The sequence below is a fragment of the Budorcas taxicolor genome, chromosome 9, assembly GCF_023091745.1.
Source record: "Budorcas taxicolor isolate Tak-1 chromosome 9, Takin1.1, whole genome shotgun sequence".
Lineage (NCBI taxonomy): Eukaryota > Metazoa > Chordata > Mammalia > Artiodactyla > Bovidae > Budorcas > Budorcas taxicolor.
In genome coordinates this window covers 17,053,754-17,073,056 of record NC_068918.1, presented here as the reverse complement: position 1 = coordinate 17,073,056, position 19,303 = coordinate 17,053,754, and positions in this window count along the sequence as shown.

The following is a 19,303-nucleotide window of genomic DNA, read 5'->3' as shown; positions in this document are numbered from 1 at the left end:
GGATTGAAGTTTGCCTTCTGAAGAGGAAGAGTAAGCCCACAAACCATTGGTTTTAACAAGTCCCCTTTGTCATTGGTCAGTTAAGAGGTTTCATTTATGGTCTGTGAGGGTCTAGTGTACCAAAGCTGCTCACAAGATGAGTTTTTAATTTTTTTAATATTTAAAATTTTATTGGCGCATAGTTGGTTTACAGTGTGGTGCTAGTTTCTGCTGTACAGCCACGTGACTCAGCTGTACATATATATATTCTTTTTCATAAGTTTTTTCCCTTTGTGGTTTATTACACGATATTGAATATACTCTCTGTGCTATACAGTAGGACCTTGTTGCTTATCCATTCTGTATATACTAGCTTGCATCTGCTAATTCCAAACTCCCAATCCTTCCTCCTACCCCCATACCCTCTGGGCAACCACAAGGCTGCTCTCTGTGTCTGTGAATCTGTTTCTGTTTCTTAGATATGTTCATCTGTGTTGCAGTTTAGATTCCACATGTAAGTGGTACTAGCGCATGGTATTTGTTATTCTCTGACTAAAAGTTGAGTTTTTAAAATCAGCTGTGGCTGATGGACTGCTCAAAATTCACAACCAGTTATAGTGAAACAATGCACTAAGTTTATCTGCTGGGAAAGTGCTGTTCCGAGTGGGGAGTTCTTTGGCAGGACTCCTGAAGGACAGCTAGGATCTCAGCAGCTTCTGTTGTTTTCCCATAGTCAGGCCGGACCGGCTCTCGCACCAGTGTGACGTCATCACCCTGTGTCTCCCACGTGGCACAGCCTCTGAGCCTGCTCCCCCAGGCCCCGCCCTGCCGCATGTTCTGCCCACCAAAATTCTCTTACTAGTTTTGCTTCTGTGTGGAGCCACTGAATAACTTTCTTTCTCACATCTCATGTAAATGATTTTCTAACTTCTAGAAATTAATGACGCAAATTAATTTTTTCAAGATAAAATTTTGCTCCCATCTTTGTTACTATAGAGTGAATTGGTTGGTCCTAGAAATTCAGTGACTTGTTAATAATTTGAGGGCGTAAATTTAAGTGAGTCTCATAGTTTGACCTCATTGTGGAGAAAGTGATAAATTAAGCAAAATGCAGAAACCAAGGAAAGACAAGTGTGATCACACGCAGACACATAAAAAATTTTGTTGTGTAGGCAGACAGCTAAAACGCTTAAAAGGAATAAGGGGGGCAGGTCTTTTGTGTGAGGCTGGAGGCAGGAGCTGCTCAGGGGGGGCTTCAGTACCCTCCCCCATGCCGCTGCCATCAGCACGCCCCCGTGCCACTGGAATAAACCTGCAGTCCTGATGGAAGGAGTCTGCCTCCTTAGCAGGTGCAGCTTTAAGGCAACTCCACTTTTGTGCAACTTTCCACAAAAGTGAAAAGTGGAAGTGTTAGTCACTCCATCCTGTCCAACTCCTTCTGACCCCATGGGCTGTAGCCCACCAGGCTCCTCTGTCCATGGGATTCTCCAGGCAAGAAGACTGGAGTGGGTTGCCGTTCCCTTCTCCAGGGGATCTTCCCAACCCAGGGATTGAACCTGGGTCTCCTGCATTGCAGGCAGACTCTTTACCATCTGAGCCATCAGAGAAGTCCAAGACAACTCCCCAAGTCTTCCTTAACTCTTCCAAAATTCAGTTCTGCTCCTCAGTCCTTCTTGCAGAGAAATTATGAAGTTATTGCTAGCTTCAGTAAGGCCTCTTTCCCTCTCTTTCTTCCATCATTTTTGGTGAGGTTGCTTCCTCTGAGAAATAATAATAGCTCTTTAAAAAAAAAAAAACCTGGCAAGTTAAGCTGTGATGTTTTCATTGTTTTTCAAAAATCATAATCCATACAAATATATTTGGTAAGCAGATTATCGAGAAACCATAGAGAGTCTTTAAAAATAAGACATACTTTGATACGTAGTAAGATAGCATTAAAAGGAACGTGTGGGTGGTTTATTTTTGTTTTTTAATAAGCAAAAACTATTTGGCTTTAATTGTGGAAAGCAAGCACTCAGAAAACACATAGCTCTGTGTCTGAAATCACTAGATGCAACTAAAGTGACTTAAAAATACAAATAATACTTATTAAATATGTGTGGGCATAGGACAGTCCTCTGCAACTGTAAGAAAATTCTAAGAAACTTCAAAATATACATAATGAAGATTTTTTGGTTTTCTGAGTAATCAATCTCCATGTGATTTTTAAAAATTTTTATCCATTTATTTATTTAGACTGTACCAGGTCTTCATTGCTGTGTGTGGGCTTTTCTCTTGTTGCGGTGAGCAGGGGCTACTTGTGGTTTGCAGGCTTCTCGTTGAGGTGGCTTCTCTTGTTGTGGAGCATGGGCTGTAGGCACTCGGGCTTCAGTAGTGTGGCACGCGGGCTTAGTTGCTTTGCAACATGTGGAGTCTTTTTGGACCAGGGATCGAACCCATGTCCCCTGCATTGGCAGGGAGATTCTTAACTACTGGACCACCAGGGAAGGCCCTCAATATGATTTAAATTTGTTATTTACCTTGTTTTTAAAAATTTTTATAGGCATTTAGGGCCAAAAAACACCTCAGAAACTACTTAAGCTAATTTCTTGGTAGAGATGAGTTCCTGAGTCTTGAGAGGCTGTTATTTAAACAGGGTCAGTTAGTGACTAGTTAGGAATTTCCATTCATTCATTCCACAAATGTATATTTTGATTCTGTTATGTATCCTGTCTACTGTGCAAAGAAAGCACTGAATCTACAGTGGTCGTTAAGACAGACATTGTCCCTCATCTCACATTCTGTTGGGGGAATCAGCTATTAAACAACTAATTGCAATAATCATTACTCAGTTATGCTATTGCATTCAGAAAATGAAGATCATGGCATCCGGTCCCATCACTTCATGGGAAATAGATGGGGAAACAGTGGAAACAGTGTCAGACTTTATTTTTTGGGGCTCCAAAATCACTGCAGATGGTGATTGCTGCCATGAAATTAAAAGACGCTTACTCCTTGGAAGAAAAGTTATGACCAACCTCGATAGCATATTCAAAAGCAGAGACATTACTTTGCCGACTAAGGTCCATCTAGTCAAGGCTATGGTTTTTCCAGTGGTCATGTATGGATGCGAGAGTTGGACTGTGAAGAAGGCTGAGCACCGAAGAATTGATGCTTTTGAACTGTGGTGTTGGAGAAGACTCTTGAGAGTCCCTTGGACTGCAAGGAGATCCAACCAGTCCATTCTGAAGGAGATCAACCCTGGGATTTCTTTGGAAGGAATGATGCTAAAGCTGAAACTCCAGTACTTTGGCCACCTCATGCATAGAGTTGACTCATTGGAAAAGACTCTGATGCTGGGAGGGATTGGGGGCGGGAGGAGAAGGGGACGACCGAGGTTGAGATGGCTGGATGGCATCACGGACTCGGTGGACGTGAGTCTGAGTGAACTCCGGGAGATGGTGATGGACAGGGAGGCCTGATGTGCTGAGATTCATGGGGTCGCAAAGAGTCGGACACGACTGGGCGACTGAACTGAATTGAACTGAAGTGCTGCAAAGTAAAAGTAGATGGCAACACAGAGTCTGTGGTAGGGAGACCTAACCAAATCTGAGCATTAGGGAAGGCTTTCTTAAGGAAGTGGCGTTTGGTCTGTTGAGGGGTGATAGAGATGAGGTAGCGAAAGAGCTATGGGATTCATTCTTGATGGAGGGAGAGCTTGTATAAAGACGGAAGGTACAATGAGTAGGAAATAGCAATAGTGGAATGTGGAGATTGAAATGGAGCAGGATCCAGGGTCCAGTTTTCCATGTAAACAACTTAGTGAATAGTGGAACCTCCAGTAAGATAGGAATCACCTCCAGGAAACCAGCGTCTGGGGAGACAAACCGTCAGATTCAGTTTTGCTCATTTTGAGTTTGCTGTACTATGAGAAGAGTGCATAGAATTACGGAGTAGGTGATGGGATCCACAGAGAAGAAGCTCGGAGCAGAATTCTGAGCTGGAGGTAGAAAGCTGAGAGTTAGCATTTGGGGGGTAAAAGTGGAAGCCATGGGCAGTGGGTCTTTTGAGAAGAGTGTGAGGAGGCAAGTCCCTCAGCTGATTTATTCTTGATCTTCTCCATCACAGTTACTAAGCAAGACCACCCATTCGTTTAAGCCAAAAATCTGGGAGTCCATTTTAACCTTCTTTCTGTGCTCAGCTGGTAAAGAATCTGTCTGCAATGCAGGAGGCCTGGGTTCAACCCCTGGGTTGGGAAGATCCCCTGGAGAAGGGAATGGCTACCCACTCCAGAATTCTTGCCTGAAGAATCCCCATGGACAGAGGAGCCTGGTGGGCTACAGTCCATGGAGTCGCAAACAGTCAGACACGACTGATCAACTAACACTTTCACTGTCTTTCAGCAAAGCTGGTGGACTTCACCTCTAGAACATAATCTGAATCTGTCCACTTCATCTCCTAATTTCCACTACCTGTCTTCTGAGTTGCTGCTGTAGCCTTTGACTAGCCTCCTCACTTCCGCTCTTGCCCTTGACAACCCCTTCTTTACATAGGAGCCAGAAAAAACCTGTTAAAACACACATCAGGTCATCTCATTCTCTGTGTTAAATCCTCTGGTAGCTTTTCATAGCCCTTGACATAAACTAAAACTCTAAAGTCCTTACTCTGGTACCAAGCCTGCATGTCTCAGCTTCTGACCTCTCTGATCTCATTTATCAGTGTTCATCTGTTACCGGTGACCTTCCTCCTGAATACACACACACAGGGGGATAGAGATGAAGAGGCCCCTCCACACCAGGAGGGGAGGTGTCAAGAAGGCTGGAAAACATCTGGTTAGTAGTGTTGGTTACAGCTGAAGGGACAAATGAGACCAGAATTAGAAATTACCTACTGAGGCCTCAGAAACCCTGGCCCCTGCTGGTTGCATCATCAGTGCTGAGCCCTGTGCCGGGCATTTCCTGAAGCCAGCTGCTCTGTGACTCCACTGTCTCTCAGAGAAGTGTGTAATCCTGTGCCACTAAGAAGCTTGGTGTCCTAACTGGTCAAGGTCACTGCACACTGAAGCATTATTCTTGGTGGAACAAAAAATAGGGAATAGAGGAACAAAGAAATAAGTGAGAAAAACCTCTGTTTTTACCAACTGTGGAGACTCACCCTATTGTCATGATTCGAAACAACAGTGATACCAATAAGAAATTCAAATGGTATAAAATAGTGTAGCACATATAATTTTTGAAGTCCTCTGACCTTCTTTTTTCCCCCTCTCCTCTGCAATTTATTCCCCAAAGGTAACTCGGAGAACAGAGGTATACCTATCTTTTCAGAAATATCCATGCATATATAATCATGTTTTCTCTTACTTACTACTATGTATAGACATCTTTCCATGATGCTTCCTTTTTTTTTTTTTTTTTGCTATTACAGTGTTGCATTGAATTGCATTGTATACATATCTCTCTGTTTTTTGTGCAACTATTTCTGTAGAAGCAACTCCTAGCAGTGATCAAAGCCTAGATACAGTTAAAATTTTGATAATGACTCCAAATTGCCCTCCAGAAAGTTTGTCTGAGTTTGCACTCCCACAAGCAGTATTTTTCATAGGATATTACCATTCTGTGAAATGCATGCTTTTTAAGAGTGGTTACTTGGAAATGTCTTGGTCCATTACGTTTCTCCCTCTTCCTTCCTTTCCTTTTCCTGTCTTTTTGTTTTTCTTTCTTCTTTCTCTCCTTCCTTTCTCTTTCCCCTGCCTCCTTTTCCATCCATCCAGTCATCAGCATGTGCTAAGAGGCTCTTCCACAGCGGACAGTGTGCTGTGACAGCCCTAAATGGCCTAGTGTCTCCTTGAGGAGATGAAAACAGATTCCATGCCTGCCTGCCCAGGCCCCAGAGGAGATTCTGCAGGCACTCAGCTGTGTTTGAGAGCAATGAGCATAATAGAAACCCATGCATATCTTGTGTGAAGAGAAATGGAAGGGACTGGAGGTATTTAGCTGGAAGAAGAAAAAAAAACTTGGTGTGAGATTGGGTGTCCTCTCTGTCTCATATTTTGAAAGGCCTGCCACAAGGAGCAGGAATCTCAGTTCTCTGTGGTACAAGGGGAAGTCAAACCAAGGCAGGGGAACTTCAGAGGCAGGTTCTGAAGCTCAGTTTCATGAAGAACTTTGTAAATGCCTTTGATTTACTGACAAGTCCTTCTTGTTCAGTTAGTGTTCTTTTTCACGCAAGCGGGAAAAAAAATCTCCAAGAGTAGTCAGGACACAAAGAATGGAGGACTTCTGGGTTCAGCCACCACCTCTCTCAACCGTTCCCTCTTCACTGTCAGACCCCACAGGGAGCTGCCGGGGCGGCTGTAGACCCTCATTATGTGGTGATGAGCAGACTGCCTCTGTGCTAGCCTCACGTCTTCCTGGGTGGGAAAGAGCGTATCTAGTGGTTCAACTCAAGAGTTGCCCTGACTGGACTGTGAAAACTCCCTTCTGGAACAAAATCAAAGATAAAACCCAAACAACTTGAGTTTGGGAAAGGCGGCTGGGAAGGGGCGCACGGTGGCCAGTGGTCTGCTGTCCTTGGCCCGTCTTGCTGGACAGGAAGAGCAGGTTCTGCTGCTCTGGAAGCGGGTCAGTTCCCTGCACAGCCTGAGGGCAGCCCCAGTTCTGCCCAGAGCCGCTTGTCCACTGTTTGGACAACAGGGGGGAAGAGTCTTCTGGGAATCGGAGTTCCCTAGCATCCGTCTTCTGATGGCAGAGATTCCGGGACCAAGCACTTCCTTTGGGAGTTGAGCAATTACAAGTCCATTTTGTTTGACAAATCAAAGATTTTTTTTTTTCCTGGCAATACAATTCCATTAAAACATTTAGCAGGCTTTCATTATGTTTTCATTGGCCAAGTACCAAGGCTGGAAACCAGAACCATAGACTTGGCGGAGCCATGGTCTTTGGATGAAGATAGAATTTGGCATGGGAGTTTTGGGTTTCTCAGAGGCTTCCCTTGTGGCTCAGCTGATAAAGAATCCACCTGCAGTGCGGGAGACCTGGGTTCAATCCCTGGGTTGGGAAGATGCCCTGGAGAAGGGAAAGGTTACCCACTCCAGTATTCTGGCCTGGAGAATTCCATGGATCGTATAGTCCATGGGGTCACAAAAAGTCGGACATGACTGAATGATTTTCACTTCACAGCTGTGAGCTGGTCCTCAGCCCATTTCCTTACCGTTGAGGACGGCAGAGGATGAGATGGTTAGATGGCATCGCTGACTCAGTGGACATGAATCTGAGCAAACTCCAGGAGATAGTGGAGGACGAGGAGGCCTGATGTGCTGCAGTCCATGGGGTCGCAAAGAGTTGGACACAACTGAGCGACTGAGCAACAGCAGCAACACCTGAGTCTCTGCTTCAGGGCAGTGAAAGTCAGTGGCCTGAGTTGGAAAGGCACTGTTGATTTCCTTCTTAGGGGCCCTGGACTGTATTTCTGCTGCGTCTGTACAGTGGGGCCATCATCATGTGTGTCTAGCAGAGGGAATAAGTTGGAGGTATTTGGGAAGGACTTCTCACAAATACTCATCTGAGAACAGCCGAGCCCCCTACTTTCCTTGTAGCAACTTTAGATTGGGGCAGATACTTTGGCTTTCCTGCCTTTGCACGACACCAGCTCACCCTACTCTTAGTGGCTTTCCAGGTGGCACTAGTGGTAAAGAACCCACCTGCCAGTGCAGGAGACTAAGACACACGAGTTCGATCCCTGAGTCAGAAATATCCCTTGGAGAAGGGCATAACAACCCACTCCAATATTCTTGCCTGGAGAATCCCATGGACAGAGAACCCTGACAGGCTATGTTCCATAGGGTCGCAAAGAGTCAGACACAACTGAAGTGACTGAGCACGCATATACTCTTAGTGACTGAAATCACAAACAAAGATTTTCTCTTAATGGAATGTTATTTTTATCTAGCTCTAATTTTAGCAGATCAGTTACAGCCTAAACTTGTTTCTTTTTGTAAGGCTAAATAAGTGGACAGTTCAGTCCAGAATCCTGAAAATTCTCTCAGGTCCCTTAATGATGCAGTCCTTATAGACACACGATCTAGTTTTAGGATACAGCGAACACCTGTTTTACTGTCACATGACACGGATGGCCAACTTCCCAGCTGCTGTCCAACATCAACTCAGCCAGTACACGTTTTGGGGTCATTCATGTGTATTCACATAATAGTCTGAACTCTCTTTTGGGGGTGGTGATGTCAAGTAAACATAAAACCAGCTTAGGGGAAAAAAAGTAAGGCTTTCTTGGTGGCTCAGATGGTAAAGAATCTGCCTGCAATGCAGGAGACCCGGGTTCCATCCCTGGGTTGGGAAGATCCCCTGGAGAAGGGAATGGCAACTCCATCACTCTTGCCTGGAGAATCCCATGGACACAGGAGCCTGGTGGGCTACAGCCCATGGGATCAGAAGGAGTTGGACACCACTGAGCAACTAACGTGTCCACTTTCATTTTTATAAGTTAAGAAGTCCTGGGATAGATTTTAGATTTGACTTAAGGAATACCTTGATTTGGGACCCAAATAATGTTATCCTGACTCCGTTTCTTTGTAGGTAAGCTCTTCCATTGTTTTGACTTCCTTCCCAGCTTTTATGCTTGGTAAACCCTGAGAGTACAGGATCTCCTCTGTGTTAACAGTAGGCAGGGTGAGTGTGTTACCAGTGAGTCCTGAGATTCACTCTGATTGGAGCAGCTTAGGTCATGTGCTCTTTCTTGGCTGCTGTGTAGATGGCGCCTCAGTAGTCTGATTGGCCTGGGTGGGATTCAGTTGACCTTTTACCAACATAAGAGTTATGGGCACCAACCTTCCATGTAGTCAGAAACCCTGTATAACTTAGAGTTGGCTCTCCACATTTGCAGTTCCTCTCTATTCACGGTTCTGCATCCGTGGGTTCACCCCTTCTCACATCATGTAGGACATAGTACTGTCTGTTGAAGACACCCCCATATAAGTGGACCCATACAGTCCAAATTTAAATTCTTCAATTGTATTGAACTGTATTTTTTGTCCTTGGAGCTGGGGTGGAACCTTCCCCAGATATAGTATTAAATGTAGGGGGAGGGTATATTTATTGAAAATTGGTCCTTGATGGCAAAACAAGGAGGAAAAGGTTATAGGGGAGGTCAACAAAAGTCTACTGTAAATATCTATAGTGTGTCAAATACTGAACTAGGTGCTGGAGTTGAAGTTTTAAAACAAAGAATAATACATGTTGAATCTTGGTGAATTTCTAGGCACTGGAGTGTATTGAAGGAGTCTGTAAATATAATAATTAATCCCATCATTGGATAATTCAATGAGCTTTGCTACCTGAAGTGTTATGATTTGTGCTTCTTGGAAAACAAAGTAGAAAAGAATTTTTTTATTGGCTTAGATAATTATTTTATCATTTTAAATTATTACTCTTACCATTTTAGAATTTTTAATATTGTGACAGCTTTCTGTAGAATTCTGAAACTCAGTTTAGTGCTTTCTTTAGTATCACAAGTCCCCTAAAACAATATCTGAATATAGAGGAATAATATGTATTGATGAAAACACCTTACTTTTTATGTGTAAAATAGTTTCACTAAGGATATAACAATTGATAAATACTGAATTTTAGTTTTTGCCCATGTTCTTGTAAAATTGTAATCTGTAGTACATGGGTTAAATATTGGGCCTTGCTTTTTGCTGGTTGGGGCTTCTTTGCTCTAATCCATGTAAATAGCAGTGAAACTTTGACTTTCATTTGAACTGTAGCTAGTATACCCCCTGCTGAGAGTCTCAGTGAGAGTTAAAAAACATATTTATCTTCCATCATCTTATGAAATATTGTTATCATGATATTTTGATTTTGTTCAGAAGCCTTCTTTCAGTCTCAGCCAAAATAAAGTCCAGTTGAGTTTTCTTATGGCTTTACACAGGAATGTGCAAATCCACAGGAAATTTGATTGATTATTATTCCAATATTATAAACATGTAAAAGAGTTCTATGATATGTAAGAAAATTAAGAAGAATTTCTCAGATCAGAATATTTAAAACTACATAAAAAAAGGCAAATATATAAGTGAGATTATTTTGCCTTTTATCAACTACTATTAAAAAATCAAAAAGAAAATGTAATAAAATCAAAGTGAAAGTTTCTTGGTAAAGATTGTCCTTGGAGAGAGGATGGTTTGATTACTCAGTTAGTGGCATATAATGAATTTTGTTTCTCCTCCCTGTACCAAGTGACATATTAGGTATGAAGACGAGTTAATGTTGATAAAGTCCACTTGTCTTTCTCTGGGGAAATGGGCAAAGTGTTCAAGTGATGAGGGAGTTGTTAGGTCTCAGTGTAGTTGTCCCCCACTAAGCACCTTACAGTCTTTTAAATTAGTACCTTGATGTTGAGTGGAGTTTAATTTCTGTCATATGAATATGAAGCAACTTCACTTGTGGTATTAATCCCTTTTAGTGTATGTGACATGATGGGACTCAAGGATTTTAACAATTTGTGGATTTGAGATAGGTAACTTATAATCAACCTGCTTTATTATTGCAGCCCTTAATTCTTATCTATTCATTCATTCATTCACACCCCACCTTGTTCCACAAAAATTTCAGATACCTTATAAAAACTACATTTATGAATCCCATCTATATGGGCAGACTTGTTTTGGCCCAGTCCCAGCATTAAGTCACATTCAAAGAAATAAGTATGACAGTGAAAATAATTAAAAATAATTCAAGTATTTACTTCACCTTTCAGAAAATATCCAAGAGGGGAGTAAATGCATTATATATAATAGAACTTTAAAAAATCCTTTCCCTGTCTCTCTGAACATAGCTATCGGTTATCCTCCCAAACTATCTCTGACTTCTTGAAACACAATGTTCAGTCATCCAGTGATACCTGACTCTTTGCAACCCCACGGACTGCAGCATGCCAGGCCTCCTTGTCTTTATCTCCCGGAGTTTGCCCAAGTTCATGTCCATTGCATAGATGATACCATCTAGCCATCTCATCCTCTGATACCCTCTTCTCCTTCTGCCCTCAATCTTTCCTGGCATCAGGGTCTTTTCCAGTGAGTCAGTTCTTTGCATCAGGTGGCCAAAGGATTGGAGCTTCAGCTTCAGCATCTGTCCTTCCAAAGAGTATTCAAGGTTGATTTCCTTAAAGATGGACTGGTTTGATCTCCTTGCTGCCCAAGGGACTCTCAGGAGTCTTTTTCAGCACCACAGTTCAAAGGCATCAGTTCTCTGATGCTCAGCCTTCTTTACAATCTAACTCTCAAAACTGTACATAATCAGTGGGAAGACCATAGCCTTGAGTATACGAACCTTTGTTGGCACAGTGATGTCTCTGCTTTTGAACACTGTCTAGGTTTGTCATAGCTTTCCTGACAAGAAATAATCGTCTTCTGAATTCATGGCTGCAGTCACCACGGGCCTCTGCAAATCCAGGCAGTCCTCTCTTTCCCCTTCTTTGTTAGGTGTCTTTTCTTCTGTTTCTTCTCTCACTGTATGTTCTTCTCCATTTCTCTCCTTCTTCTAATTTATTTCTCACGCTTCTGTCAATAAACCCAGAGCCAAAGAAAGGGGGAAAAACTGAGACTCAAACCCAGAGTTCCCTTTAGGAGGTACCACAGGCAGTGAGGTTGCAATTATCCACATATTAGTATATTTTTTTCTTTGTCGCCCTTATAAAAAAATTGTAAAATACTAATTAAAAACTGAAAGTTTTTATATGTTGCCTGCCAGGCACCATATAAATTGAGAAGAAAAATAGAATACTCAGCAGCACAGTTGTGTAGTTGACTGAGAACTACAGTTGACCTTTGAGCAAACATGCATTTTAATTGCTCTGTCCACTTATATGCAGATTAAAAAAAAAAATAAAGGTACCATCAGCTCTCTGAACCTGAATATTCTATACCCCTGGATTCACTCAGCTGTGGATCTAAAAATTAATACAGGATCCAAGGTTGGTTGAATCCACGGATGCACAACTAGCCAGTATGGAGGGCCAAATGTGGGATTTGCACATCCATGAATTTTGGTATCTGGCTGCAGATCCTAAGCCAGTCCCCCGAGGATACTGATGGAGGAGTACTTGATGTTTGGTGATATAAAGGGACTCCTTTCCATGTTGTTGTTCAATCGCTAAGTCTTGTCCGACTCTTTGTGACCTCATGGACTGTAGCATGCCTGGCCTCCCTGTCCCTCACTTATCTCCTGGAGTTTGCCAAGTTCATGTCCATTGACTCTGTGAGGCCATCCAACCATCTCATCCTCCCTCCCATACATCAGTGGAGCATATACCAGTTCCCCAGGTGCAAAGCCCTTATTTCTAAAATTATATACGATTTACAACCTAGATAAAAGGAACACTGAAAAACAAAACAAGTAGGGGTAGTGTCTTTAACGTCCATAATAGCAGTTTATTGCAGTGACTATGAGTGAAAATAGAGGATTTGATGCCAGAACATGACGCAAAGACATTCTGTAGTAGGCCGACACACCGTAGTCTGAGACTGCAGCTTCCTGATGATCTGAATTGACCTAAGAATAAAACCTTGTGCTCTCCGTAGCAAAACATGCAAACAGTGCCTTTAGGGACCAGAGTGGTGGTGTGAGTGAGTGGGTGCCGAGTGGTAGCTGCCAGCCTTCAGCCTGGGGTCACTGTACAGACGGACGGGACTGGTGGCCACACGGCTCAGCCGCCGTCACAGCGGGTAGCTGCTTGTTCTCCCTGCCACCCTGTTTTGTCATTTGGGGCTCTGGTCCAGTGCCACTGTGTCTTCTAATGCTTCAAGGTGAACCTGAAACCCAGTTTACTTTTTGACCTCGGCTTGTGGGATCTTAGTTCCCCAGCCAGAAATTGAACCCACATCTTCTGCGTTGGAGGCCCAGAGTGTTAAAACTGCTGGTCTTCCAGGGAAGTCCCCTGAATTCTGGATTTTACTGTGAAATATCCCCATTTTGAATGCTCAGTCATTAAGTCACTTGGGCTTTATTGGTGAGCCATTGGTGGCTCAGTTGGTAAAGAATCTGCCTGCAATGCAGGAGACCTAGGTTTGATCCCTGAGTAGGGAAGATCCCCCAGAGAAGGAAATGGCAGTCCACTCCAGGATTCTTGCCTGGAAAATTCCATGTACAGAGGAGCCTGAAGAACTACAGTCCATGGAGTCTCAGAGTCGGACATGACTTAACAAGTAAACCACCACCTGGGCTAAGCAGAACTTGCCAGCATGCCTTCAGTCATCCAACTCTCATCATAGGAAAGTGTAGCCTGCCTGTTTTTCATGCAGATCTTTATCAGTCTCAGCACCATTGTCTCTGCTGTGCTCAAAATTGGCTCTCTAGCAAAGTCTAGAATCTGATATTCTCAGATTCTCCAATATCAGCTGGGTATCCAGCCATTCAGTCCAGTTCTGGTCCTAGCACGTCTCTGAGTCAGTGTCAGACTCCACAAGCTTAAGGGCTCAGTTTCTCATGACTGCCCTCACTCCAGATGCTGCTTGTGAAGTTCCACATCCCTAGTCAACCCATATATAAAACCAACTTGGCTACGCGTTTGGTTCCCATGATCCTCTGCTCAAGTCTGAATTCACCAGAATGACTCACAGGACTCAGGGAGACATTTTACGTATATTTGCCAGTTTATTATAAAGGATGCCACTTAGAAACAGCCCAGTGGAAGAGAAGTGTCAGGCAGAGTATGCAGGTGAGGGTAAATAGAGCATCCATATGCTCTCTGGGTTCTGTTCTCTCCCAGAACATTGATGTGTTCACCAAGCTCTCTGAACTCCGTCATCTAAGGGCTTTTTATGGAGATTTCACTGGGTAGGCTGCCCTGGTGGCTCAGATTGTAAAAATCTGCCTGCAGTGTGGCAGACCCGGGTTCAGTCCCTGAGTTGGGAAGATCCCCAGGAGGAGGAAATGGCAACCCACTCATGTATTCTTGCCTGGAGAAATCCACGGACAGAGGAGCCTGGTGGGCTACAGTCCATGGGGTCACAAAGAGTCAAACACGACTGAGGGATGAACATACACACACAGGCATGATTAATTGAATTATTGGCCATTGGTGATTGAACTTTCATCTCCTGCCCCTCTCCTCTTTCTCTCTTTTCTCAAGGTCTGGGGGTGGGGCTGAAAGTTCCAAGCTTATAGTCACGTTGTGATGTTTCTGGTGACCAGACCCTATCTTGAAAGTATCTGGCCAGCTCCCCTCCCTATGCCTCTTCCACACACATACCAGGAGTCACCTCATTGGCATATAAAGATACTCCCATCACTCAGGAGACTGCCAGATGTTCCGGGAATTCTGAGCCAGATAGGAAAAAAGATCAAATATTATGTTTTTATTAAACTGCAGGTGTTCTTTTTGGTAAGTTAAGAGCAGGCTAGTATACAGTAAGACCCTGCACGTGAGCCTTCAGGTTGCAAACTCTCGAAGATGTGAATCGAGTCTAGCGTAAGTGAAACTGCAGCTCGCCCTCCGTGTCTTACTGTTGATGAGCCTTCAGCTCTGCCGTCTCCCGCTGCCTCCCCCTCCTCCCGTCAGTAACTCTTCTTTCCTGTTCACTGGGTGCCAGCCCCTGAATGCCAGCTGTTGTACTGTGCTACTGTACTTTTCAAGGTACTGTACTGTAAGATTAAAAAAGTTTTCTTAGTTTTTTGTGTTTGTTTTTTGGTGTTATTTGTGTGAAAAGTATTATAAGCCTATTATAGTACAGTACTATATAGCTGATTGTGTTTGTTCAGTACCTAGCCTAACTAACATGGTTGGACTTACAAATGCACTCTCGGAACATAACTCATTCATGTGTCGGGGACTTATTATACTTGAGAGATGACCACTGGTGAGGTTTTTCTTTTTTTCTTTTTTGAATACCCAGACGGAGACTGCCATGTGGTTGGAAGATCATCATCCTAGAGGTGGGCCCTCAGATAAATAAAAGGAAGGCCAGGATTTTTTTTCAAAAATCTGTGTTTGGTTTACCCTGACACTCAAATGAATTACCCCAGAGTTCTACACTAATTTTAGAAGGGAAATATTTCAAAGTAGATATTACTAGTCTCCTACTCCCGAAATCCTAGTTTTGAGCAATGTCACTTCCCAAGGACACAGACAGCAAATATTCATTGGAAAAAATACACCTACATACTGGATGGTAAGACAACTAAATTATGGGTATCTGTGAACCTGATTTTTAAAAATGTATGCCTGATATAATCTTTCTGAAAGAATCCAAATCCACAATGGTAGGAGGAGTTGTGATGCCATGTCTAATTTATGACATTGAAATAACATTATCAGAAAAGGATATGTGTGTGTCTAAAGTTGTTTAAAAGCAGTTAAAGGTTATTAGAATATATTTTCAAAGTTGGAAGAGAGAAGTTGAGTTAGAGCATATTATAATTTCGTGCCACTCATAATTGTTTTTTGTCAGCGGACCATTTCTGCTGATCATAAATGTTGTGTTTCACTCACTAGGCCTTTAGGAGAACATTACTGTATATACTGAACTTGGCTTTTTTCAGGATTGTATTTTTTCAGCCTTATTTTTCCTCCATCTTTCTCTAGAGACTTAGATGTGAGAATCAGATCCCTGGCATCTTTATATTTCTGCTTGAAAATGTTCAAAGTAGCTCTGCTTTAGTTTCTTGTTTTGCTTAAATGGCTTTAATAAATCAAAATTTTCTATTTCTTCAGAAGAGCTGTACCTCCGAAATATTTTGTTGTTATGCTGAAATATGTACATCTTTGAAATATATTATCCCAGTGCTTTTTTCTGCAAATGTCACTGGAAAGTCTGAGCATATGATTCATTTTGAGTGAAATATATTTTTAAAAAAAATTAACCGACTTAAAAATAAAAGATTTCTGGGTATGCTACAGGGCTCTCATAAAAGAAAAAAATATTTGGAGGATTATGTGGCTTTGGTCATAAACATGACTGATTTCCGTGACAATTAAAGAAATCAGATATGAAAATGAGATGAACTCTTTAGAAATCCCTCCTTTAAAAATTTTTCCTTACAATACCTACACCTCCAAGAAGCTATTTTGGAGTCATTGAATATAAAATGAGAGCTTTTGTCTGTAGTATTTTCATTGCTCCTGTAGATTTCAGGATAGTTCTGAGTAAAATTTTGAGGTGTTTTCTTGAGAAATACATGCTGTCAGTCACTGCCAGGAGTGAACTTTAACACAGACAATGCAGTGCGTGGACGCAGCAATGATTTAGATATGGGAAACTAAGACACTGCGATATGCTGCTCATTTTACAATTATTTATGACACAAAAGCGAATTTATCCAGTGTGGCAGACTAAATAATGACCCCCCAAAGACTGTTGTTGTTCAGTTGCTGGGTCGTGCCCAACTCTTTGCAACCCCATGGACTGCAGCACACCAGGCCTCCATGTCCTTCACTATCTCCTGGAATTTGCTCACACTCGTATCCATCAAGTCAGTGATGCCATCCTCCCATGGCTTCCTCTGTAACCCTCTTCTCCTCCTGCCTTCAGTCTTTCCCAGCATCAGGGTATTTTCCAATGAGTCGGCTCTTTGCGTCAGGTGGCCAAAGTATTGGCGCTTCAGCATCAGTCCTTCCAATTAATATTCAGGGTTGATTTCCTGGTGCTCAGACTGGTTTGACCTTCTTGCTGTTCAAAGATGTGTGTTAGTTGCTCAGTCATGTCCAATTCTTTGCAATTCCATTGACTGTAGCCTTTCAGGCTCCTTTGTCCATAGGATTTTCCAGGCCATAATACCAGAGTGGGTTTCCTTCTCCAGGGGATCTTCCCAACCCAGGGATCAAACCCGTGTCTCCTGTGTTTCCTGCATTGCAGGCAGATTCTTTACCACTGAGCCACTGGGGAAGCCTGTTCATAGATACCCAAGTTCTAATCCATGGACCTGGGAATGTTAACCTTCTCAGGCTTAAAGACCTCGAAGATAAGATTAAGACTCTGGAGATGGGAAGATTATCCTGGATAATCTGGGTGGGCTTCTGAATGCAGTCTCAGTGTTCCCATGAGGAGGAGGAGAGTTGACTGCAGAGGGATATTTAACTGCAGAGAAGAATGTGGTGTGACAGTGAAACCATATACTGCTCTGTTGGCTTTGAAGATGGAAGAAAGCAGCTCTCGCCGCTGGAAAAGGCAAGGGAAGAGAGTCTGCAGGGAGTGTGCGACTGATTTTGGACCTCTGACCTCTGGAACTGTAAGAGAATATGTTCGTGTTGTTCTAAGCTACCAAGTTTGTAGTCATTTGTGACAGCAGCCATAGAAAGCTAATACAGCTAATTAGTTGATGGTATTAAGTTAAATAAACTATCAATACATACCAAAAGGGAGTCTACAAGCTACTAAGTACGTAGTCATTTCTTAGCATTTGTATTTGCAGATTTTGGTTAACTTCTGCATTGCTATGTTTATCAGCTTATTCTTAATTGACAAGCAGTAAAACTTCCTAATATGTAAATGTTATATTTATAGGATTTGGCTGATTACTCTTAGCAGAATGCAGTTCACTTATCTCCCAGAGCAAGTTCCCGTTTCTGCTTCCCTTCAGTTTAGAGCTGAGGTGTATATTACTATTGTCAGTGCTGTTGATTCCCATGGAACTTTCTCAGGCTGTGACTCAGCATCCTGATTTTTCGAAAAGGGAACCAGACTCCCACATGGGCAATCTATAGATGCAACAAAAGCCTGTCTTGTTTTATAAATACAAGGCACACATTCTACACAGTAGGCATCCATTTTGTGGCAGTACCATTGTCATCCTGGTACTGGGGGGAAGCATGGGAGGTTCTCTGAAACATCCAGTGTGAACCCACCCCAAGGCTCCTCGGAAAGTGTGGCAGTTTTTTTACATCCACTCCCGGCACCTGCACTTTGATCACCAGAGTCCCCTCAGATCTGCTGATTCCACACTGTTATAGAACAAGGAGATCCTAGAAAAGGGAAAATTTTGTGATGTGACTCTTATTGGCATTCTGTTCAGCAGTCTTTATTGGAATGCACTGGTTTCTTGAGGCCAAGGGAAATTCTGTTGTGGTGTTCACCTGTGTGGGCATATTGCTGGTTATTAAACCCAAAGCCAAAGGATTTCTTTTTCTAACTGTAGGTTCTTTGGAGCTAGAGTATTTCCATTTGAGCTTGATGAATTCTCTTGGGGGAGAGGGAGATTTCAAGATCAAAATTAAACTAAATGAATAAATGAATGCACATTTCAAAGGTGGCACTTCAATCAGGTACAGCTGTAGATTCCCGCCCACCCCCCCCCCCCCAGGTCCCCCAGGGATTACTGGAACTTTTTGGTTTTATTTGATCATAATTCCAAGACAGGATTTTCATTAGGTATTTGTTTTGTTTTTCAGTGATTCCCACACACACCCCTCCCCCTACACACACACTTTAAGTTTGATTTTATTTGGCATTTGTCCCAGTTGGCAATTTGCAGTGGAAACAGGAAGCTGACCTTCCATTTGTGAAATCACAAAGTGAAATGGAATACCAGAAATTATGTTCTCCTAGAAATAATAAATAGTTTTCTAGCTTTGTGCTATTGTCCAAATTCATAGCACAGTATTAACTAAAATTAATATTTATGTATAGTGAGAAGAATAATGTCTAGACTTAGGTACCTTCTTGGTTGTATTATATTACTTTGTATGTCACCTCATTTTCTGGGATTCTTAGAAATCCTCAAGTAGAGACAACAGCAGTGGCATAACCAAGTACAGGGTTGGCCAAAAAAGTTAATTCGGGTTTTTCCAAATTTGGTCAATTTGGGTTTTGCATCTGGGAAAAACCCAGATGAACTTTTTGGCCAACCGAATAGTAACATCTGGTTATTGAGCTCTTACTGGGAACCAGACACAGGTTGTGTTTAATAATACAAGTAAGCTTTCCTTGAACTACTTAGTTTAACCATCAAAAAAACCCTATCTGAGGCCATTATTTCCTTTGCACGAACAAGGAACCTGAGGTTGAGATTTAGTATCTTGCCTAAAAATCCCATGGACAGAGGAGCCTGGCAGACTGCAGTTCACAGGTTGCAAAGAGTTGGACATGACTGAGGGGCTAAACAACAATCACAGCTGAGGGTGTTGTTGTCATTATCCTAATAAAGGATAATGCGTATTCAAACACAGATGTTTCTAACCCACAGACAGAGCTTATTCCATGGCAACAGCCCATTCCTTGAGTCTGGAGATGGCAAGAGTCACGTTTAGGCAGCCAGGGAAAATCAGCCAAGACTCTGAAGGTCAGAACAGTACAAGAACAAAGTTCAGTGGAACAGCCAAGAACAAGAACTAAGAGAAG